At 39.1% G+C, this 24,408-nt stretch overlaps 1 protein-coding gene across 1 annotated transcript in view; it reads left to right on the forward strand.

The window, feature by feature from the left end:
- The first annotated feature begins 11,975 nt into the window (after positions 1-11,975).
- The window catches only part of LOC134870249 (inactive N-acetylated-alpha-linked acidic dipeptidase-like protein 2), a 555,262-nt gene continuing 542,829 nt past the window's right edge, over positions 11,976-24,408 (forward strand). The window contains exon 1 of the mRNA XM_063892353.1: positions 11,976-12,072. The gene's annotated coding sequence lies outside the window, so the exon portion shown is untranslated. The remainder of the gene's footprint in view (positions 12,073-24,408) is intronic.

Genomic DNA, 24,408 nt, shown 5'->3' on the forward strand with positions numbered 1-24,408 from the left:
TCTCAGCAGGAAACCGATGGACTGTCCACTCCAGGTAGGGAATGAAGCCTTACCCCAAGTGAAGGAGTTCAAGTATCTCGGGGTCTTGTTTTCGAGTGAGGGAACAATGGCGCGTGAGATGGGCCGGAGAATCAGAGCAGCGGGAGCGGTACTGCAGTCGCTTTACCGCACCGTTGTGACGAAAAGAGAGCTGAGCCAGAAGGCAAAGCTCTCTGTCTACCGGGCCATCTTCGTTCCTACCCTCACCTATGGTCATGAAGGATGGGTCATGACCGAAAGAACGAGTTCGCGGATACAAGCGGCCGAAATGGGATTTCTCCGCAGGGTGGCTGGCATCTCCCTTAGGGATAAGGTCAGAAGTTCAGTCATCCGGGAGGGACTCGGAGTAGAACCGCTGCTCCTTCGCGTTGAAAGGAGCCAGTTGAGGTGGTTCGGGCACCTAGTGAGGATGCCACCTGGGCGCCTCCCTACGGAGGTGTTCCAGGCACGTCCAGCTGGGAAGAGACCGAGGGGTAGACCTAGGACCAGGTGGAGGGATTATATCTCTTCGCTGGCCTGGGAGCGCCTTGGAATCCCCCAGTCAGAGCTGGTTGATGTGGCCAGGGAAAGAGAAGTTTGGGGCTCTCTGCTGGAGCTGTTACCTCCGCGACCCTGACGGATAAGTGGGAGAAGATGGATGGATGGATGGTAAAAATGTTAAATATATGGACATTTTTTTATGTCCATTTGTCAACACCACACATTGTTGCTCAAGTTGAACCTTTTAATATTAAATCAAAAGGGATCCCCCAGGTAGGGCGGTATTCCATATTTTATGTAACTATGTGAAGAAATATGCCATTGAACAAGGGACTCGAGATAATAAGATGAAAATGAAACTGTATTTAAGTTGTTAAGGCCTTTGTAATTGAGTTTTTCCGATTAAACGCAAAGTGTATTTTAATACACAAAGCAGTGTCATTAAAAACCTACTCATTCTGACTGCGGCTAATGGCCTTATAACACATTATTAATACAAGTAATGTTTAACGTATGATCCTTTTTTAACTTGGTAGAAGGCACTTGAAACATATTGTGGCAATTATAATGTTGTTTATTATGAATGTTGGACATTTCATTTCTAATATAACATTCCTCTAAATATTTTACTTTAATTTTTTTTAAAGCAAAAGTTAAAAATGTAGTTAAAATCTTCTCTTTATGGTGGCCAACAGGTGTGATTGCACTTCAATGGCCAAAAACACTCCATAAGGAGAAATGTGTTACACTTAAAAAACAAAACGATGTATGTATAAAAACACTTATATGCAAAAACACATTCAACTTAGACATTTAGAAACTTTACGAAACACAGCCTTTACTAAAAGCGCTGCAAAAACAAAATGCTGCAAGTACAAAAAGATTAAAACTCATTTGCGTCTCTCCTAATGGAATTGTTTTATGCAGTTGGCCACTGTAGATATTCGATCCAAAATCAATGTTTTGTTCATTAAATTTTCACTCCCTACTGTGGTCCACTTTTACAATGACATTCAGTGCTTATCAAACCACAGATAGACACTAAGTCAACGAGCATAATGCATGTATTCAATGCCCATATATTCATACAAACTTCACTGTGAACCTCACATTTATTTTACAAACGAGTCTAACAACTTCTGTGCCTCTTGCAGAGCCCTGTGAAGATCATTGCTTCATAAATGACTTCGCTTTTGCACATAAGAGGAACCCGGTTTTGGCTTGAACTTAAATCCTAAATTCTAAAAATGACATTACTGCAGTCAAAATGAGAGGAAAATTGAGAAGAGGCACAAAAACATAAGAGAGGCAGCATTACAAAGCCAGGCAAATGCCCAAGGCAAGAACAGAGGGTGGTTCCCCAAGTGAAAATTAAACCCTTGGCCCCAATGCCCGTTAACACTGTGTCATTTAGTTTCTGGTAATATGCACAGCTAAAGCACAATATACAGTAAACTGAAATGACCGGTGCCTTAATGAAATTGCTGAACTTTTTACAAGATATGTAAGCTACATCTAAAAGAGGAACATATATAGGTATTAATAATACTGTATATCGATCTCCAACTTATAGTGCAAATGTCCAGATGCAGTATAGATTTTAATCAGATAACCAAATACTAATCGACATATGGCAAACTTTGGTTAGGCTGTCTCCAGATCAGCATTAATAGGTTTCTGGGGCTTAAGACAAAGTATATTTAACCTTGGTCAGATTAACTTCAATATGGTCTGTTCCTAAATAATATTACATTTCATTTAGCTGACGCTTTTATCCAAAGCGACATTGTTATAAAAACAGCTTTGTTCCAGCTGCCATTGCTCAGATTAATAAATTGTAGCATCACATAGATGCTTTGGAAGCAACGGTTATTGATTTGATGTGTTTGATTGTTCATGTTTGTTCTGGGAGGTTTTCAGTGTCATGGAGAATGTTTTACATTTGATTAAGATTGGCCTGTTTTCTGTGTTGTTTAAAACGTTTTTCACAATGGATACCTTGTCTTTTAACTGCAAACCAACTCTGCCTTTAGGTAAATGAATAACATTAAACTCAACTTGAACAATTAGTGAATTCAGCCCTGAAAAAACAACCCAAACCAGCAAGAATCCCTGCAAGTACATTAGTGAGCAATAGGTCAAACCTTTGTAAGTACTACAGCGAAGCAGAGCAAAGTGCTCATGCTAGAGTCTAAGGTTTAACCATGTCTTGGATGAAGGAAAGACCTGATCCAATCACAGCACGGTAGGCCAGTGTCTTCAAGAAGATTGCGATAGCCACTGTGCCAACTTCTGTAGGTTGAAAATATCCCCTAACACCTAAAGTCAACAGAATAGATTAACAGGGCGTGGGAGGGATGGGAGTCAAAAGGGGGTCCACAAGCAGCATCTTAGCAGCCTGATTTGAAACCTTTCTTTTGCTTGATGATCAGTGCTTCATAGCCTGTAGTTTTTCTCTAATGAAAACTAAATAACAAGTGTCAGTATGTTCACCACTCTCATTAAAGTAGATTCTCCCTCAGTTATGATCATCAATGTTTTACTGCAGATCGTTAAATTGTTTTGCCATTTAAGCACTACACAGTTTGTATTGATATCCATTAGTGTAAAAAGAAAGTAAATGGCAATTGTTACATCCTGACCTTTTATTCTTTTAATGGGCCAATGTACTTTATCAATAACACAAAGAGAATAGTGGGCAGTAATTATTGGTTTATCGGTCTGTAGTACACACAACTCATACAGCTTCTCCTTTTTTTTTTTGCTTGCTGTTGGGAAAGTCTTAAGGAAGCGTGGTCACATCGAAGCCATTGCTGTCTTCGTCAATTTGGGAATGAAATGATTCTGCTGTTCTGTTAATCAGTAGTGATATCAATATGCTAAAGATCCATTCATTAAAAAGGTGTTGGTGTTATTCAATGCATACACCAGCAACCAGTGTGATGAAAATGCCAAGTGAAACTGTGGAAGCCATTACCTCATTAGATGAGATGGCCACATACCTGATTACTCTAGCTTTAAGAACATGACTTTAAAACTACAAAGTTGATAACCAGCTTTGTCTGTGTGTAATAGGTTTGTGATACCCAGGCAACACAATCACAAACTTCATCAATCTTTTATCTAACAAGATAAATCGCTTTTTTTCTGTGTTAATGATAGGGCCGAGAGATGCTATTTGACCCCAGTTTCAAGGTATGAAAGAGCAGTCCCCTTTATCGCCCAGTACGCCAGCACTAGAGCTTTACAGTGGTTGCAGGAATCAACAGGAAAACATTGTTGTTGAGGCCAAACTTAGGAAGTAGGGAGTTGCTGTAGTCAAGGCAAGAGATGACAAGGGCCTGAATAAGCCTGTTGGCAAGGAAGAGTTAAATCCCTCTCATTTCAAGAAGAAAGAATCTTAAGTGAGCCACTGCTGACATTAATCCTGTCAGCAGCAGACCAATGAGAAGCTGCTCCACAAAGAAGTTATGCTGTTTTTACTGAAGGCTCGTATGGTCTTGTTTTCTACATCCCATCCTGAACTCCATCATATTGCCAGGAGTATAATCCACCTGCCTCAAAGGATCACCACATGTGACCATGCACAAACACAATCACATACCATGATAACCATGGCGAAAGAAAGAACTTGTGAAATAACAACCACTTAAGAGTCGCTACCAACTACTACCACAAATTACACTGAGAAACAGTCAGAGACAGGACTTCTTTGTGTGACTTGATCTGATTTGTTCACTAAAAACATTTTTTATTCATGCAACCAGTTGGAAAAGGGTTAACAGGGAAAGTAAATATTAATGAATTTGCCCCTCAAGTAGTGACTGATATTATATTATGAAGCACACACTGTCACTTTAAGAGACTTTGGTACAACGCAATGCATTGAGAATGTGGTGCACGGTGATGGCGTCACATCAAAAGATGGAACGATACGAAAGTACACGACGTTACATGGAAAAGTAGTTGATTTGTATAATGTGTGGCTAGTGTTTTGGAGCTCTGCCAGGCAGGGTTCGCCAGTATAGTGGGATAACGGGATACAATGTTGAGTGCTGCATGTGTATGTCATTGGGTGTGACACATACAACTGACAGAGGCCATTACCTTTGTCTATGTGTTTGGTTAAAGTGTGTGCTTTCGGTACTGAGTTTATGTGTTTATGTTCCCCGTTTATGTACCTTATGTACTGAGTTTATGTGTTTATGTTCCCCGTTTATGTACCTTATGTACTGAGTTTATGTGCTGACAATTGCCTTCATGTTCGGGAAAGTTCAGTGTTATCCTATAGCCCTTGTGAATAACTGAGAACGTTAATTTAACTGTGTTTATGTTTACTGCACTTTATGTCTTGAAGAGATTGAAGGTGGAAGAAATTATTTTACATATGTCTTTAATTGTATAGCCGAAAAACGTTGTGTTTAACTCTGCTCTCTTTAAGTGCAGGAAAAAATGTCCTGTTGTGTTATTTATGATTAGGCTACATGTATGTATTTACTTTGGAAAGGATAATGTCCAGGAAAGTGGAATGAAATTCAACCTGCAAGTTGCTTTTTAGGTCCAAGGCCTCTGATTTGTAGCAGTGAAGCAGTAATGGTCTGACCTTGCTCCGAGGAGGCCAGTTAAAGCCAAGACATTGTCAGTTGCTACAGTTGAAGAGATGCTCATCCAAGGAGACAAGCAGATGATTCAAACCTTCTGCTTCATTTAATGCAGGGGTGACCCACCGACACGCTCCCTTAGTTTGACCCACCTCCCTCTGCAACTGAGGAAGAGCAGGTCACTGTCACTAACACTCCCAATGTCTAGCAAATTAAACCAATCTGAGTCACTATTACCGATTGACGGATTTGCAGGCTTAAATTAAAGCTCTGTATAACATTGACAGCAGATGTGCATGCCAATAAATGATTAACACAGGAAAATCTTAAATGGCCTTTGCACATGAACAATACGGACGTATTGACCAAATTAGTGACAAAATTGACACTGACAGGGAAATTAGAGAATGAATGTTCTACCCAAGATTTTCAATCCGGCCTCTCCAAGGGTCGTTAGTCAAAGGGGGTTTCCATTGACGTGTATATTGACATTGACTAGAGGAAGTGTTCACACGACGGCTCACAGTAATAAATGTAGGTCCACTGAAGCACAATTTTACTCAGCTCCATTGCCCAGTTGTTTTATAAAGGCATCTGTTTTTATTTATGCTCAGACATTATAGAGATTTAAAAGTTAGTGGAGAGGTTGTTTAAAAATCCAAACCGTCACATCTCCATAATCTCCAGCTCAGTAGGCTCCACTGGAGTGAGAGAATGAAAATTACAGCCTGTCGGGCATCAATGACATAGAGAAATGGGAAAATGGTCGACTTTTAACAGCCAGCCTTTCCTCTTTGATACCACCAAAAAACATTCTTGCTGGTCCATTTAATACTATGTTCAAGCAAGGTCACTCCCCCTTGGTTAAGCCTGCTGGGAAATGGAACCTATATTTTGTTAACTGCAGATTAAACAGTATGATAATTAGGGGGAAAGCTTAATGAGCTTATGTTCTATAATGTAAGCATAGTATAAAGAGTGACAGACTTTGTTATTCTGATAACTTTTATTGCTGTTGCAATGTAATTATTAAGAGTGAGGGGACACTATGAAGATCTACATGTTTTAAGTATAATGCTTATTACAGTCACTGCAGATGCAAAGTGAGAAAATAGATTTTCTAAATGTGTGATTATTTACAACCCCATAGTAGTTTTATACTACTTCTGTACTAGAGAAGTTAGAGCACATGCATGCAGATTCCACAGATTTCCTTAAAACATGGAGTGCAGCAACATATTTTACAATAAATAAGTTATGTGGAGGGAAAAAAGTAATGATCCTAAGTAGGACTTGGCTGCATAAAATATAACAAAACAATAACATAACTAACTTTTCTGAATTGACCGCTCCATATAAAGTGATATCAGTTAAACAACAATTATCAAATGTACTTTATAAGGTATGTTATTATTTGTAAAATAGTCACCATGAGCGTATGGATCTAGCAAGCAGTTTTACTATAATTTAATGGTTTAGTTGTCCAAACCCGGTCCAGTCTTTTCAGAACTGTACATCCCATCACTTTTCCACATCCATGTATTCCTATTTTGTAATGTTTTCATGTGTGCAAGCATCACTGAGAAAAAAGATGATCATACCAATGTCAAGGGAGCTGAATAGTCCTTATCAGACAAACCTGATTGTTGCTGCCGTTCTATATTAACAGGTTTTAGATAATACAAATTACAAAAATGCTAAATCAACAATGACAAACAAATCCAGAAAGCAACATGAATGGCTGAATAAAATTGTCAATTTGAACTGGAGTTGTTTGAGAGGCATTCATATGTGCCCCTTTGTGATATGGGGTCCTTTCCTCAAAGGGGACTTAAAAGAAGGTGCAAATTGTACACACAGAGTAAACTAAATAAGATTCAAATACAATAAGAACTGAAAATACATTCATTAGACTTATATCTAATGTTATTTGGGATGTCAGAAAGAAATCTGAATTTTTACATAAATAATTATTCAAATGGTTCAAGAACAGTTTTATACAAAAGCAACCTTTATATTCAACAATGAAACAATAACTGTAGTAACTGCTGTTATGTCGTGTATGACAATTAAAGCTCAAGTTATCTGCTGGAATATTATCTAAAGATGTTCGTAGCTAACACATTTGCTGCTGCTCAGGTTGTAAGCTAGCTTCACAGACAGCCAGGACAGGAGGCTGCTCAGCTCTAAAGTGCTCCGGATCCTGATTAAGGTGATGAGATTAAAATATCAACGTGATGTGATACGTGTGAGTATATTTCAGGGTTTTCCATGTTTTTAAGAGCTGCTAGCATTACCTTTCTCGACGGCTACCTAGCAAAACCATGTGGGGCTGGAAAATGCCGCGTGCTGTTAGCTAACATTTGATCATTTCTCGACAGACAGACTCACTATTCTGTTGGGAAACTCCACTAGCTATCGTTTGAGAGTCTCTAACAACTCAACTGTAGCCAAATGTGCAGACACTAGTCAGCAAGCAGTGGAATTTCATAGTTTTTGCCAACGTGATATGAAACTAAGTTGACAGCTGCTGAAAAACAAAAAAATGACAAGCCTGCTTTACAGTATTCTGAAGGAAGTACAGGGTACAATGTTTATTTTTACAACCTAACATTTTCACCATCCACACCATCGGTTTAGTTGGATTACAGTTTAGTGAACAATGTGTCCTTTCAAATTCAAGTGCTCACATAATACAGTATATTCCCATTTAACGTTACAAGTAGGATATATTGGAAGTTTTAGGACACTGGGGTAAAGTTAGTGTCAACTTTTAGATGAGTGACATTGATGTTATTAACAGTTTTATTGGGGACCTTTATGGATTTGATTTTGCAATAAGCATCATCCTTTAAAGTCCCACTGAAACAGAAGTTAAAGCCTCTGTAGAGTTTGTGCTGTAACGTTTTCCTCAGTTATATTTACTGTTTGAATTTAATATATTTTCCTGAATGTCTTTTATGAAACCACCATTGATTGTGCTAGAACCGCCATATGCATCTATTGAGCTTAAAGCAACCCTTCAATCACACCACTAACTGAATTTTGAATGCTCTGCAAATTCACTTTTGGTGTGGGAAGATTTTCATTCTTGGAACAGATTTCCCAATATAGTGAGCAGATGTCAATTTCAAATGTGTACTCATCCATGCAGTCCTGAGAAGAATGCATCATCAGTAATAAGGCAACATAAGTAGAAACACCTGTCAGGATCTAAACTGTACAACGTCATTAGAGTCGATATCAACTCTGTTAGCATTTTACCACATCCACATTACAATTCACACATCCAACAACGTCCTGAGAAAAATATATCTGTATTGGTAGGTGCACGGGATACACTAGCTGGATGCTTAATGGGTCTGTCTGCATTTTGGTTCTTGTCAGATAGAGAGAGATAGTCACAGTGAGTTTATCAGTGTTCTTATTTATTTATTTTACTGAAACAGCTACCGGAAAGCAATGCATTTTAAACAGGTTTGATATATCCCAAAACCAAAAGAACAAAAAACTAATCTATAAAACTCAGAAAGATATTTCCCAAAAACAAAATCTGAAAATTGCTGCCTACAGCTCAAACTATGATATATGAAATACAAGCTGCGATGGTAAACCATTGAGCTAAAGGTGCTAACAGGCTAAATCTCAGGGGACTTCAGAGTTATGTGATAATTGTCTGAGGGTTAGTCAGTTTAAGTGACCCTTTTCACAATGTTTGTTAAAATATTCTCGGCAAATATTCAAGATCAAAAAAGTGCTGTGTGCAAACACAAGGCCAGGGTTAAAAACAATACCATGCTGACTCTTAATGAATGACAGACCACGCCATTTTGCCTGGTTTCTTCTTGTTTGCTCGCTTGCCAGCAAATGGGGCAGGTGCTGTTTTGTGTATCTCACTGCTCTGGAAGTAAGCCAGGAATTGAAGCAAATTATCATTGTGGCCTAAAAGAACTACAACTTAGATGTCAATGCGTGTCAATACTGTATGTGTCAATGCTTTTTCATTGACTTAGATTGGGAAAGAGACGTTCTTAAATTAGCTGATTGCTAAATCAACTACCTAGTACAAACAATGCACATGTTTTGATCTTTCATCATTAATCTCACTATGCCGAGACGGGCTGTGATGCAGCAAATTGGGGGTGGAGCTTAAGGAATGTGTACATGCCAAATGGGCCAAGATCCCTGGATGATCCTGCACTCAACAGCAGGCAAATTTGGCTTCATGCGCCAATGAGCAACTTTCATAGGAATAAGGGGGGCCCCACCTCCAATGCTGTATCCATTTCTCTTTATACACCCATGTTGTACATATGTGACGATTAAAACATGTGTTGATCAAAATCCTCCATTTCCACTTCAACTACAAATAGTTTTTCAAAAATACATTGAGAATTCAGTCCTGGTTGTCCTGGCAGAATATGTAGTTTCAGGTGCGAACACATGCATTCTAACAAACGTACCAGTGGGAAACAAAATATACCTTCAGCAGAAAAGACAACAATGCATCTGTTATGGCAGAGTCAAACAAAATGTGACTTTTATTCACATTTTTTGCCATTACCAAAATAAACTCAACTGTTAGTTGTGTTGATAAGTTAAAGAACATTTCCAAACTCCATTCTCCACTAACTGGTGTTGCTAGGCAGGTCTGTGAGCAGTGTTTTATTCTGTGAATAGAGAGTATGTGATTTCTCTGTGGGTTGGTTATTACGAGCTACACCTTTAGGCATTACACGTTTAGTTCAATGTAGATTTAAAAACAAATTGTGCAGTCACTTATTGTATATCTTTGTCCAAAAAAACTGTTCTTGTGTATCACTTGTCTTTTTAAATGAATAGTGCTTGGTCATTTTACAAAAAATAAGAAGACGCACAGTAATGCCCGGTTTTTGTTAAAGTGGTATTTTTCCTAGTGGCAACAACAACAATTTAAGAGGGTATCTTAAATCGATTATGTTTAATTAACGTTAAGTTCAGTGAGGTCCCTTATAATACAAGTTTAAATACAGTATCTTGGAGACATTGAATGAGCTGATGATGAATCCACTTACAGCAGAAGAAATATGACGATGCTGCTGTTGAAAACCCACAGTTTTTTTTCTCCTCCTAATTAGAGGAGAATGTCTGGTTCCGTTGTAAAGCTTGGCCAAACAGCTCTACCTACACTGTTATGATGAACTGAGGCATTGTGGTCCAGAGAGCTGAATATAGCTGATGGGTGCTAGGATGGATTGAAGGCGACGTTATATCTAGGAGGGGAAATTACTAAGGCCTAATGAAGTACATAACTCATTGCTCACCTGCTGCCTACTATATAGCACACTCAATCTGTAAGGACAGTTTGGAGGGCACTACACACTTGTAGAGGGGAATAGTTCATTTTTCTTTGCAAACTCCTCCACCGAGACCTGCTTGACCCAGTTTGTGGGGGGAAATTATGACTCAATCATTACCTTTTTTAATGGTTGTTCAATCATTTAAAGGATAATGGTTTTTGTATTTCCTTCTTGTCAGATGTTAAGGGCCTTGCTTGGTATGGCTAAAGTAACTTTGTATCGTTAAAGCATCCAACTTGTGTTCTGATCCTGTATAAGACATAATCTATATTTCAGCAGTGGAAGAAGAACTAAGATCCTGTACTAAAGTATTAATACCGCAATGTAAAGTTGTGGAATTACAAGTAAAACCAATGCATTCAAAGTCAAAAATGTCAACACAATCTCAAAGTATGTTTAAATGAAACCAAATCAAGTATTCAGAGGTGAATCAATGATTTTTATACAGATTTTAGCAGACTGTAGAAATTATGTGGGCACATGTTTACTACTGAATGTAAAGTATTACATCTCTAATAGGTGTGAGAGCTTCTGTGTGCCACCAGGAGTTGTATATGGTGAGGAGAAATCAAAGCAATAATAGATCTTGTTGGAAACCACTTGTTTTATATATTAAAAGCATTTAACTGCATAAACCTATCATATGTCTCTTTTATTTAAAAATAAAAAGGTAGGAGTAAAATCTCTGGATTGTATAGCGTATCATGGAAATCCTCAACGCACCGCAACTAAATCACATTAGTAAAAGTACTAAGTTACTTTCTATCCTTGCAAATCTGTTGTTTACAACCTCAGACAATGATCCTATTCAAATTATTTTGGACAAGGCTTGTGAATTCAAGAATGTAAAAAGCATTCCATTCTGTAAACGTATCATATGTTTATTTATTTAAAAGCGTCAAAAGGTAACAATCCACTACAGGAGTAAATATCTCCCTCTAAATCTTACAGCATTACTTGGAACAACTCAACGTAACTCAACAAAGATACATACTTGAGTAAACGTACACTGTTACTTTCCATCCCTACACATCAGTGGTTTACAGCCTCAGACAATGCTCCTGTTCATATTTTTTGGGGCAGGTATTGTGAATCATTATCCAACCGTCCCCAGGCTGCAAATGCTCTAAAATCCTTCTGACAAAGGCGCTTGTAGCATCAAAGGCACCTCTGAAAAAAATAAAACCCACAAAGAGGGTTTTATCAGAGCACCAAAGAGGGTTAGTGTAGTTTTTCACAGGGTTAACCATTCCCAAATTGTTGGGGTAGTAGATTGGAAGTGAAGGGCGTGCTCCTGGGCGAGGGGAGAGGGGAGAGTGGATGAGAGAGCGGCCCTAATGCGGCATCTCATTACAACCTCTGTCAGGATCCCTCTATTCCACCATCAGCTCCCCTTAACTTGGTAAGAGCCCAACTGTCGTTTCGAGTGAGTGTGCCGCCAAGGAGGCATTTACAAATAAATGAAAAATGTCACATTTGATTTCACTCCTCTCGGACTGCGGCGCCTCAGCTTTGTCACAAACTGTCTTTGTTGTTGTGGTCTCTCGCAGGTCCCGCTCCCGGTCGCCGCGGATAGGTTCTGGCAGGTTCAGGCCCTGTGCGTCTCTTCCTGGGTAAGCCGGCAGACAATGACCTTCCCTTAATGTTGTTGAAACCGATTCTGCCTTTTTTTTCCCCCCTCCTGTTCGACTTGTCCTTGAATGGCATGTGAGCGGGCAGGAAGTTGGAGCTGGTTTGCGATGACGGGGAAATAAAGAGCTGGTAAAATGGCGTGGCATGTCGCTTAGTGAGAGTCAGCATGGTACCGTCTTTAACCCTTGGCTTTGCGGTTAGCCTGGGATGCCCTCGCTATTGCCGCCGCCACCGCCACAAAGGCAGGGAATTAAAGACACACTGCACCTTTTTGATCTGGAATACTTCCTGAGATCCTTCATTCTGTAATTTTGGAAAGATATTGCGTTTTGCCTTTATACATTTCGGGATAAAATCTTTGGATTTTTCAGTATATTCTTCGGTGCGCTGAACGGCGGCTTTTCCGGTGAAATAATGCAAGATATTGTTACTATGCGGGAGAATTTCTGTTATTGTGTGCATGTGCTGGCACTATTATGGTTTACAGTAATAACCACTGGGAAAGCATTAATCAAATTATAGCATTAAGGTTTATTTTTGATCCATGAAATGCAAAAACGCTCCGCTACATAGTACGAAAAATGTCTAAATATTTTGTTAAAATAAATGCGGAAGACTTCTTCGGCCAATATTTAGCGGAGAAATGGTTTATATTTTCAAATGTGTACAAAATGCACATTCTGTAAGACTTCTTTCATGTCAGACGTACATATTATAATCCATTGTTGTGATATGTGAAGCCATTTTAGGTTCTGCGTCACCTTATTTATCGGTTTGTACCTACCAAACACTGTGTTGATCGCTTTAGGCATGTTTATTTCTGAGAATTTCCCTTCAGCTTCATGACATTTCCAGTATTATAATTTTAGAGTGAGTGAGATACAATTGCATGGTTTCCACTATACACACAAAGCTATATATATCTCATAATACCTACTACAGCCCTCAGTCCCTAGCATCACAACACATCCACAACATGCTGCTGCTCAATGCACCGCATAATATTGACATCAAACGCTGGCACTTCTTTAAAGCTCTATTGTTGTATATGAGGCACTCCATATATTGCTCTGTGATGTTTTTAACGGCATTTAACGGATCCATTATGCTGCAAACCTTCTGAACCAGCCGAGTCCTTGTTTTGAAGTTGAACAAATCGTTTTCATTAAGGATAACCTTCAATCAGCGTTTTAATGCTTCAAAGGCACTACACCCTCTTTAGGTTCCACAACACGTGACATAAACAAACCCTAAACAATCAACTACACACTTTTGTTTAACCTATAACAATTATAACGCCTCTTTGACCAAATTATTAGAAGTGTGTTGGAGAGAAAAACGCTTGTACTCACCCTTAACCGTCCCAGCATATCAACTGGTGCATCCTCCTCAAGACCACTCTGGAAAGCACTGTCTTTTTGTGTGTTTTTTTTTTTTGAAGAGTACAAATGCCCCATGCAGGCTTTTTGGAATGGGCTGTTAAGCCTCTTTAGTAACTCGTGTGTGTGTATGTGTGTGTGTGTGTGTGTGTGTGTGTGTGACGTTGTAAGGAGGGGGGAGATTGTCGGCCTTTAAGAAGACCCTAAAGGCAGGACGCCCCTGCAGTTTAAAAGCTGTTAATGATGCATGTCGCTCACTGAGGAATCAGTGGACCAAAGCCAGCAGGTTTCTTAAATAAAGTGTGTGTGTGTGTGTGTGTGTGTGTGTGTGTGTGTGTGTGTGTGTGTGTGTGTGTGTGTGTGTGTGTGTGTGTGTGTGTGTGTGTGTGTGTGTGTGTGTGTGTGTGTGTGTGTGTGTGCGTGTGTGTGTGTGTGTGTGTGTGTGTGTGTTCGTGCATGTGCATGTGTCTGAGTGGGGACACCTGTAGTGCTGAGTGTAGCCGACCTTGCATAGAGGTAAAAATCCTTGTGTGGAGTAGAGGCAGCACCAGTTCCTGTCATCACTGGAGAAATGCTGATTGTAAATTGCTCTGGCTTCTGAGGGATCTTAGAGATAAGCAAATATGTAGCAAGCTAGGTTGAAGATTGTGATTTTATAAGACACTTTTGAAATTATTGTTGGCCTCCAAAGCATGGCTGCAACACTTATTGTAGGTGCTGTCTGACTGTCGTTCTGACCAACCTGATGAACTCTATGAACATTACAGCAAGAACCTGAAAGGAGTGTTTATTTACTATCCATTTTTTTTAAAATTTGTTTGACTTGACAGGGAAAATGCACATAAACGCATTTCCATAAATATCTCACAGTAAGAGGTTATTAGTCACTGGACTGATGTCAGATAGAAAGTTAATACAATCAGTAAAACATGAAGGCTTACAATACTGGAAATGCTAATAAAAAGAATAAAAGAAATAGCAAGAAGAAGCCACAGGAAGGCTATTTCTAAAATGTAATTTGATACAATAATTCCCTAAATATAGTGATACAATGGTGGCCGACCAAAAACACTTCCATTAGGTTACACGTGCTGGAATTTTAAAAATGATGCAAATAAAAAAACATAAATGTGCCAAAACGGATGCAAATGAAAAAACAACTCCACGAAATGGGCGACAAGTTGATGGCTTTCGCAGCAAATAAAAAATGTTGCAAGAAGTTCCAAACACTACGGAAACAGCGGTGTGTTTTAAAGAAGCTACTCATGTTTCGTCAAGTGTCTGAATGTTTTCTGAACGCTGCGCATGTGTTGGATAGTTGGTGAGGCTGTTTTTCATTTGCATGTCCCTTGACTGTACTTATGTGCTTTGTGTGTCAGCTTTGTCCATGATTGCATATTAAATGAAAAATGAACTGCCCACTATGACTGCAGTGAGTGAAAGCAGAGTGCTGCAAACACACATGCTGCTCGCCGGCATAAATAAAGATATTGTGATATTAAAAGGCAGGGTATGGAGAGCTGCCCACAAAAGTCCACACTTTACCTAGAGCATGATGAATAACTATCAGAGCCCTCAGGGGTTAAATCCCGGTCTTGAAAGCAATGCCTCAGTTAGGGATAAGGTTGTTCTTGCATACTGTAAGCTTGTGGTCAATGTTCATATAGCGGGTTCAAAGGTGGACCCTGAAAAGCATGTACTGACAAGGGTGTCATTGCAAACAGCAACATTCATAACATAATGGCCTGTAGCTTATTGATTTCTCGGAAAGAAAACATCCTGTTAAAATGCGTAATTGCACAAGCATGATCTTATAATGGAGCTCAGTGGGAAAGAATGACCTCTAGATGTGCAGTCATGTGTGCATTTGGAGCTTAAATCATGTTAAACATGGTGGGTTAGAGCCCAGGGGTGAATAGTATATATGGAAGGAAGGAGGTCCAGAGTCTGGCCCCTTATGGTGCTTCTTGGTGAAATCTACGTTATTACCTAGTGCATGTTTTTTTTAGGGTTGATTCCATCAATCCCTGCCTTTTAGAATGTGTTCTCAATTCAAATGCCCTGTTAATATAAAATAATATCAATAACTTCTGTATCCTTATTTTTTTGTTAATTAGCTATCAAATCTCCCTCCCTTTGTACATTTTTAGGCTCAGTAGAGTTATAATTGTACTGGTCCTTATGACATTAATATGAATGATTACATTTTTCCACGGTGAAGTAATTAGTTTATGGTTGGAAATGCTTGACCAGCACAAAGACAAATAGGAATGTATACTCATGAGTTGATTTTGTGTTAATGAGCAGTTCAGGTCAGGTCACTCCTCCGGAAGGGCCGATTGGGGCACTTCGATGACTTCACCACCCGTTGTTGTTTTCCAACACTCTCATGCACTCTTATCCCCATCTACCTCTTTATTTCTACCAACGATTCTCCACTTGGCCTTCCTGCACCTTTTCTTCTCAGTGAGTGCATCAGATTTATTTTTATGGCAGGGAAATGTACTCCATATCTTATTTTAGTTTAGAAAGCTGGGCGATAGCAATGGCCAATCTTCTCCTCCAAGTCTGAGGTGCACCTCTTGTTTAAATTAGACCCAAGCTGCCCAGAATGGTTTCCAGCACTGTACCATCAACTTTCACTTAATGCTGTTCCTCATAGATTGAGATGCAAGCATAACTTTACTCTTCTCGATGCTTATGGCTTTTTAATTCCAAGCAGTTTATAAGCATCTTCTACACAAACAAACCCTGTTAAGCTGTTAACTGAGGAACACTGTTTGCTGAGATAGGCTTGAGATGTAAAAAAAATAAGACAAAGTCCTTCGACCTTGAGTTCAGAATTGCGTATATAACAGTTTTACCCAAGGAAGAAACCAAAATCACTCAAGTAGTTATTCAAATAAAACAAAACTGCAATCCTACCATCAATGATGGACTCTTCTCTGACATTTCTTTTAGCCTTAACCCATGGCAAACATGTGTATTTTTCATATTGAATGTGTACTTAATAATGAACATCCTGAACCCAATCTAAATATTCAAGCTTTGTTCTGAGTATGATTGTTCTAATTGTTTGTTTGTGTTTTGTTTTGAATGCCAAGTTCCATTGGCTAAATTCTACAAATTAAAAGTTGCGTTAATATAAAAAAAGGAACCCTTGCTAAGTTCTTTAACTCAGGGTGATGGACTACTTCAGCTTATTTTGGTCTGGAATGCGCTGAAGAATTATACAATGGTTATTTTTTTTTATTTTGGCAACCAGGTTGGTTTTAAAAATTAGGTCATTTTTGGATATCATTTTTGATTTAGTTCTGATATCAATAGTCTTAAAAATATTATTCCTATACGTTGTACATTTTTTTGTGAGCTGCAACTTCTATTCTTTCAGTTATATGAACAAAAATGTAGTTTCAGTTGAGATCAAGGAAGATGTAAAATCAAAGTTGAGTTTATTGCTTCTGTTTTCTTTAGTTTGAATCAATCTGTTTTTACTTTAAAGGGAACAAAAACAAGTTTGGGATCATTTGGAATGTGGAATTTACAAAGTTGGGATGAAAATCTTTACAAATGTTGGCTGGTTGTCAAATAATTAAAATGTATTTTAAAAACTGCCAGCATAGGCAATACAATCAGAAAATAAACAATGTGTATAGGACTGTTCAGAAGTATCACATCCAAACCGTTACGAAAATGACACCTTCAGGATAAACCTCTTTTGTTCCTTGTTTAATAACATGTGAACACACGTTTAAACGGCCTCTGATAGTGACCTGCTGCAATAAACACATCCTATTTAAGAGGTCACACCCTGCTCCAAATCCAACTGTAAAGGGTCTGAACATTTAAAGAATACATTCAATACATATATCACATTTAACTGAAACAGCACAAGGAAGTGTTGGAGCCACACTGTCCGTCACTGTCAGCATTGTCATCTTTAGCAATGATGAAGGCAGATTTCCAGAGGAGACACTGATGAATATCGCCAAGCCCAGGACAACATGCTCAGTGTCCTTAATGTTGACAAAGACCTTGGTGTGTGTGTGTGTGCGTGTGTGTGTGTGTGTGTGTGTGTGTGTGTGTGTGTGTGTGTGTGTGTGTGTGTGTGTGTGTGTGTGTGTGTGTGTGTGTGTGTGTATGTGTGTGTCATGTGAATGATGAATTCTATTCACTCAAGGTGACTTCTGAGGAGTCATCCATTTCTCTAGTCATTGTCTCCCATTACTTGCTCCAATGCACCACTTAAGACACACACACACACACACACACACACACACACACACACACACACACACACACACACACACACACACACACACACACAATCATAGCCTGTTATCTGACTTTAAGGTGTACTTCAAGCTATATTGCGGCCAGAATACATACAGGTTTACGAATGAAAATGTTTATAGACTGAAAATGTTGCGACCCACAGATTCTCCTCTGAAAGTGACTCATATTTATTGTGTAAAGTAATGGATTGTTTTATACTGATCAGTAATTTGTTTCTTAAGCTGATTGCGGGACTAATTTCTGACAGCATGTGAACAACTACAAATCAACTGAAAAACAAACATTCCCATTTGTATTTGCCGTTTGGATTGATCTAATTATGGAACTCAGTGGGTGTTAGACCCTAATTATGGATCTAACACCCACTGAGTTTACGTAAGTGATTCCTTGAGAGTTTAAGGTCTGTGCTGCAGAGTCTTAAATAAATTAAATGTTTCAATTATTTGTAGTACTATTGCTTTGTAGTGTGTAGTGTTTTTGTGTGTGTTAATGGCCTGCAAAGGCTACAATCCCTGTATCCCCATATGATTTTCTCTCCCACACAGACCCCCCTCCCTGCCCGAAACGCATCTGTTGGAATCCTTGGTTTATTTCTGTAACATAGTGACATTTATGTAACATTCACGCTTCTTTTGGCTTGTGCTGAAACACATTGTGATAGGCTAAGAGGCGGGACATCTGTAAGTGGTTGAGCAAAGGGTGGCACTAACATGGCCACCCTTTAGCCCAGTGCTAAGCTAAGGAGTTCGGACATTTCTTACACATCTCTAGGCGGTTGACAAATCACAACAGACCCAGCCAGCTAACCAATCAGAGCAGACTGGGCTCTGGTTTCAGACAGAGGGGGAAATGTGGTGCTGCAGCACAGGCCGTATGAGAAAAATAAAGAGCTTTTTGAACATTAAAGCATGGAGACATGGCACAGAGGAATGAGCATATTAGGGCCTCTTTAAACTGCACGTAAAAATCTCTTTGTATGTAGGTATGGTGTTGAATGCAGGTTAAGTAACATTTTAAAGGGAACAATCACTTTTTATAAATATCTGCTAAATAACAACCTAACCCGAAGAAAAGTTTTTAAAAGGGCTGCACAAAACAAGATGTATAAACTAGAATTAAAAGAAAACAGTTGTAGTGAGTTTTTATTACTGATCTAATGTTATGAGGCGTTCTAACCCACCGTCTGCTTGCAGCCGCACATAAACCCTCTCCTCTGACCTAACCCTGACCTTTAACACCCCCAATGCCCCTGATCAATGGACCTTGAGGACCACACACAGACAGATTTAGTACAATCTCATATAGCGTGTTTCCACCTAGATGTGAGATGATATTTTCCTCGCTTCAGGCAACAGTTTCACTGTGTTTCACAGCACTACTTTGACACAAAGGGTCATTTAGATTGTTTCTGGTGTCTGCCTCAAGCTACAACTCATATATCTACAATCAGCAAGGCATCAAATGTATTGTCACATTAGTGTGGCCTGAAACCATGCATAATTTGTAACACTCACACATTCATTCATTTATTATTACTATTTAGAAATTTGCTAGAAAATAATCTAATAACCAGTCTCCTATGTCATTTTTGTAACAAGCATTACTCCTTTAATGCAAAGTTTGTTTGAGAAAAACACATTTATCTAGATTGCAGAAATCCCAAGCCTACAACCTGCTGTTAATGTTTTCCTCTCCCCATATATGCACACTCGAGGTTGCCAATGTTTAGTTGCTCTGTCCTTCCAACACTGCACCAGAGCTGATTGTTTTTCCGTTTTCCATTCAATTAATTTCTGTGTTATTTTTCCTATCATATTTTTTAGAGATAACAGTATCTGACAAAATAAGTAAAATAAACTAGTGCTGTGTGTTAATTGAGAAAGTTTCTTGAATACACTGACATGTTATCGCTAAACAAATGCACAGTTTGTGAATTTTGACCGTGTAGCATTGCCTCAAATAGCAAATGGCTGCTGTTAGCCACTGTTAGCTAGCTAGCCAGCAACCAGTCCCAGGTTTTAACCAGTTCAGAGGGTGTAATCAACATTCTATATTGACTAGACTAAACAAATATTGATCCTGAATCTAACTAGAGCTGTCGTCCATGGAAAAAAATGTCCGTCAGGGAACCTACGTTCCAGATAAGAAGGGCTTCTAGATGTCCCTGAACAATAAACTATCTCATGTCAGCTTATGCTCGGTGAGAAACTGGCAACAACAAAGCGACCAAGCTGCCCTCCTTAAGAGATTACAGCAACCCCAAGGCCAAAGAACTATGCCATGGGAAAGCAGACAGAGGAAGGAGAAAATGATGAACTAGGTCAAAGGTTAAACACCTAAGCAAAATATTCCCTAACAATGAGTACCATACTCAGAGTGCACTTTGCAATACTTTGCATTTGCACTCAAAAAAAAGCACTGTAAGTCCAGTATTACATCTTCATACTTTAAACCGAGACACATTGTTGGCACTTCTCAGGAGGTGGATCTATTGTTCGATGAGTGTGGAAGTGTCCTGAAACTAAACCCCTAACCACTCACTTTGCTGGTTTTCAATAATTGTGGTAATCGGCGTTGGCATTTGTTTTTCAGATTGATTTGTACATAGCAATAATTCTACATAAGTGCAGTCCATTTACCATTTACTGTCTCTCCGGTAGAGTTGTTCCCACCAGCGTTGTCAAGCTATTCACATGCTGCACTCTACGCAACCAAAAATAACCCAAAATGTCAGTACTAAATGAATCTAAAATGGGGCTATGGCTCGAGCCTAAAACCTTTAGAACACTTTGGATGTTCCCTCTTTCATGTAAGAAATGTACATTTGATTTGAAAAGAAACATATGCATGAAAGACTTCTATTCGTGCAATGGATTTGTTTATGCCATGTGCTTTATAATAATGATAATAACAATAATATAATACCAAACTTCCTATCCTTGGAAATAATGTACACTCTGCATTTCTAAGGTGTTTTTTCTTCCTTTTAATGAATAATAAATGACGAAACAAACAGGTCCCGGGGGATTGCAGCAGTACAAGGATTCTTTGATGTTTAGAGGAAGTAATATCTTCTGCACTTAACTGGGGCACATTCCATGTTTACTTTGTTGAATAAGAAAACCTAGACCAACCTCAAACCCGCAACATGGTCTTAATATAAAAGATTTGTTCAGGGTTTTGTCACCTGACATTTTTCCACCACAGTAGATGTTCTTTTTGTTCATGCTTTTTTAATAACCCAAAAGAAATAGCAAAGTTTGCTAATGAGAATATTTCATCAGTTTGATATGCTGACATGCTCTACATGCATGCGTCAGTAGTAATTTCTCATAGTCTGTACTGTAGTCATTGGAAAGTACTTTCTTGCATTAGCCAGTTGATGATCAAAAGTGATTCAAACTGCTGAATGTATTCATTGGGAAGATTCATGTTGATGGTCCCTGCTCCAGACTCCCAACAGCAGATCTTGTTTTGCTTGGACTTATGACCTACGGAGTTGAGCAGAAGTTTATGCTATTATTCATCATGCTGTGTTAGAGAGCGCCCTCAGATAGGGTAGCTAAAGACACAGATACCTCGCATGTTTCAGTCTGCTTTGGAACCTATGATCATTTCTCCCAAGCATCTATGAGCAGTCCATCATTAGAAAGGGACACAACAAATATGACTGAACCCACCCCACATTCTTCAACCAGAGTTCCAGCTTTTACTTTCTGGTACCAGATTCAGGGTTCCCAAGAGCAGGTTGAAGTGCCACAAAAACAAATTCCTGCCTAAATCCATTAAGCATCTCAACATTTACATGTAACGTAATCTGAATGTAAATGTCTTGACGGTTGTCAGTAGCTGTGTACCTAAGTCACGTGTTAATATCTTTATGTATTTTATTGTGTAATATTTGTGTGCATTGTTAGGAATATTTTGCTTAGGTATTTCACCTTTGACATCATTTTCTCCTTCCTCTGTCTGCTTTCCCATGGCATAGTTCTTTGGCCTTGGGGTTGCTGTAATCTCTTAAGGAGGGCAGCTTGGTCGCTTTGTTGTTGCCAGTTTCTCACCGAGCACAAGCTGACATGAGTTTATTGTTCAGGGACATCTAGAAGCCCTTATTATCTGTAGCATAGGTTCCCTGGTGCACATTCTTTTCTATGGACGGCAGCTTTAGTGAGATTCAGAGTCCATATTTGTTGTGGTCTCCCTGATGAGGAATGTTGATTATACACTCTGAACATGTTAAAACCTCGGACTGCAGAAGAGATCTTCAGAATTGGTTTGGCAACCGCATGGCCTGCAGCAAATGTTTTGTCAATTCTCCGGTCGTTACTTCATAATAAACCTTCAGTGTTTGCCCTGTCTCTCTGAGTTTTTTCTCCATTTGCTTCAGAAGTTTCCATCACATGTATATGACTTCATCTTTTGTGGAGTTGAATGACAGAGTACCACAGTATTTCAAGCTCTGTGAATTGATGTTAATTTCATACTTCTTAGGAGTCATGGCTGACTTCTCTATTTAAATACCCACTATATGTTAGACTTCATGAGAAAGAACCATATTCTTAAACACATTTCATTATATTCGTAGTGCAACTTTGAGAGTTCCATACCCATTGAAGCCTTGGAAAGTGCTACAGCTATGGATATGGTCTATGCAAACACAAAGGTGATTAAAGCTCCAAACCCCTAATGTGTCTGAAAAAGTATGATGGGTGGATATTTAAATTACACATGGAGCATCTGTGGACTTGTATAATTGTAACTATTGTAATGCAAGTATTGCAGTTTTATGGTCATTTCAGAACATTGGTTATTTTGGTCTCTTTAACACGTTTAACAAAAACTGCTTCACTGAAGAATCCTTTCTTTTGCCTGAATTGTGTTGTAGTCATCTCCGGGTTGCACATAGGCAGAGCAATTTCCCTCACCAGAATTACTGAGAATTGTCAAGAAAACCATTCTTTGTCCCCATGTATGACAAGCTACAACCTATCCACGCAGTAATCTCCCTCACAAAAGGTTAGCTTTGCATTATAATTGCTGCTGACATTTCCCACTTAAATTGAACACAGGGGCGAGTCATGCTGGTGGAATCAGCCGAGTGCAGACTGGCAGAGTCGCTTTCTCTGAGTCCTCTTTTTCCTTTTAATTGTTTGGTTCTCTCAGTCCTAAAATAAAAGGATTGAACTTCAATCAATTGAAAATTTCAATATTTTCAAATATTGGTTGATTAAATCTTTCATTTCCAAAGCTGAATATAATATATGGAGTATTTTTGTTTCCCTTTCCTGTAGTGTTTTGTATAGGTTGTGTGGTCTGCAAAGGCTCAAATCCCTAAAATTCTCTCTCACACTCTCCCCCCCGCCTGACAGGCCTCGATCAGACTCCTTTTTTACATTTTTTAATATGATGTCATCACTATGTTACAACTGCGATTCTTTTGGCTAGCGCTCCAGCACATTGTACATGATTGGCTGAGGGGTGGGATATTTCCGACACATCTCTTAGCGGTTGACCAATCACAACAGGGCCGGCCAGCTGACCAATTAGAGCAGACTAATGGGGGCTCTGGTTTCAGACAGAGGGTGAAAAGTGGAGCTGCAGCACAGGCAGTGCTCCTTAAGGATTAATTTGTTTTCTACAGACTTAACAAGTTGAGCCACAAAAACGTTTTCGAAATGATGATTTTGAAACGTTCTTTGAATGATCGGAATAATGGCACAGATATGGTCAACTCCTACACTATCGTAAATCGTATCAAAATAGACACTTCAGTCAAAAATAGTGGCAATTATTTATTTTTTCAAATTGTGCAGTACTATTCCTATTCTCTCTTCTCTCTTCTATCTCTTTTTTCGGTTTCTCTATCTTTTTCCATCAATTCCTCACTCTCCTACCTAGTCTCTTCCCGACCTTATCTCATCTTACAATGACACATAACTCAGCAGCACACCTGCGACCCGTGACAGCTGAGCCCCTGGCCTGCTGCGGTGCTGTCACTCAGCTAGCTAACTGCCATTAAACAGCATGACCCTGTCGCCCCATTAGGCCTGAGTCAGATGGGAGTGTCAAACCATTCCCCCCCCATGCACCTCACTGTTGCTGCTGCTGCTCGGAAGAGTTGGTCTAGGTGGAATTGAACCGTACGACCAAGAGGCTTATCAGCCTTTGTGAATCCTAAAATGGTGTTAATGCTGCTCCTTTAATTCCTTAAAATGCAGAAACCAAAAGAAAAAATGGCGACAGAGAAGGGAAACGTGCAACTGTGTGAGTTCTGCTCAGTGCTGTATAATAGCAGGGCATCTCTTTTAATATTTAACATTTTCATATTTCTAACGCTAGTGTCCAAATCAACAATAATTGCATCTAACTATTATGAAACAAGCTAAAAAAAACAAAAGAATCCTGCAGCTAAATTAGCTTTCACCATTGTAGTGCTAAACCTGGCTTCAAATAAGCAAACCCTTTTAAAGTGCTGCTAACAGCCGACATACATGCATTTATTTTTGTATTTATTGCTACATCATTTGGCATACCATTGTTGTGTAGAATTATGTTAGTCTTTAAAATGCTTAATCATCATTGGAGACTCTTGGAACATTTATCCTGCTAATGAAAGCTGCACAGGTGTTCAAATAAACCAGC

The sequence above is a fragment of the Eleginops maclovinus genome, chromosome 9 (genome assembly GCF_036324505.1).
Source record: "Eleginops maclovinus isolate JMC-PN-2008 ecotype Puerto Natales chromosome 9, JC_Emac_rtc_rv5, whole genome shotgun sequence".
Classification (NCBI taxonomy): Eukaryota; Metazoa; Chordata; class Actinopteri; order Perciformes; family Eleginopidae; genus Eleginops; species Eleginops maclovinus.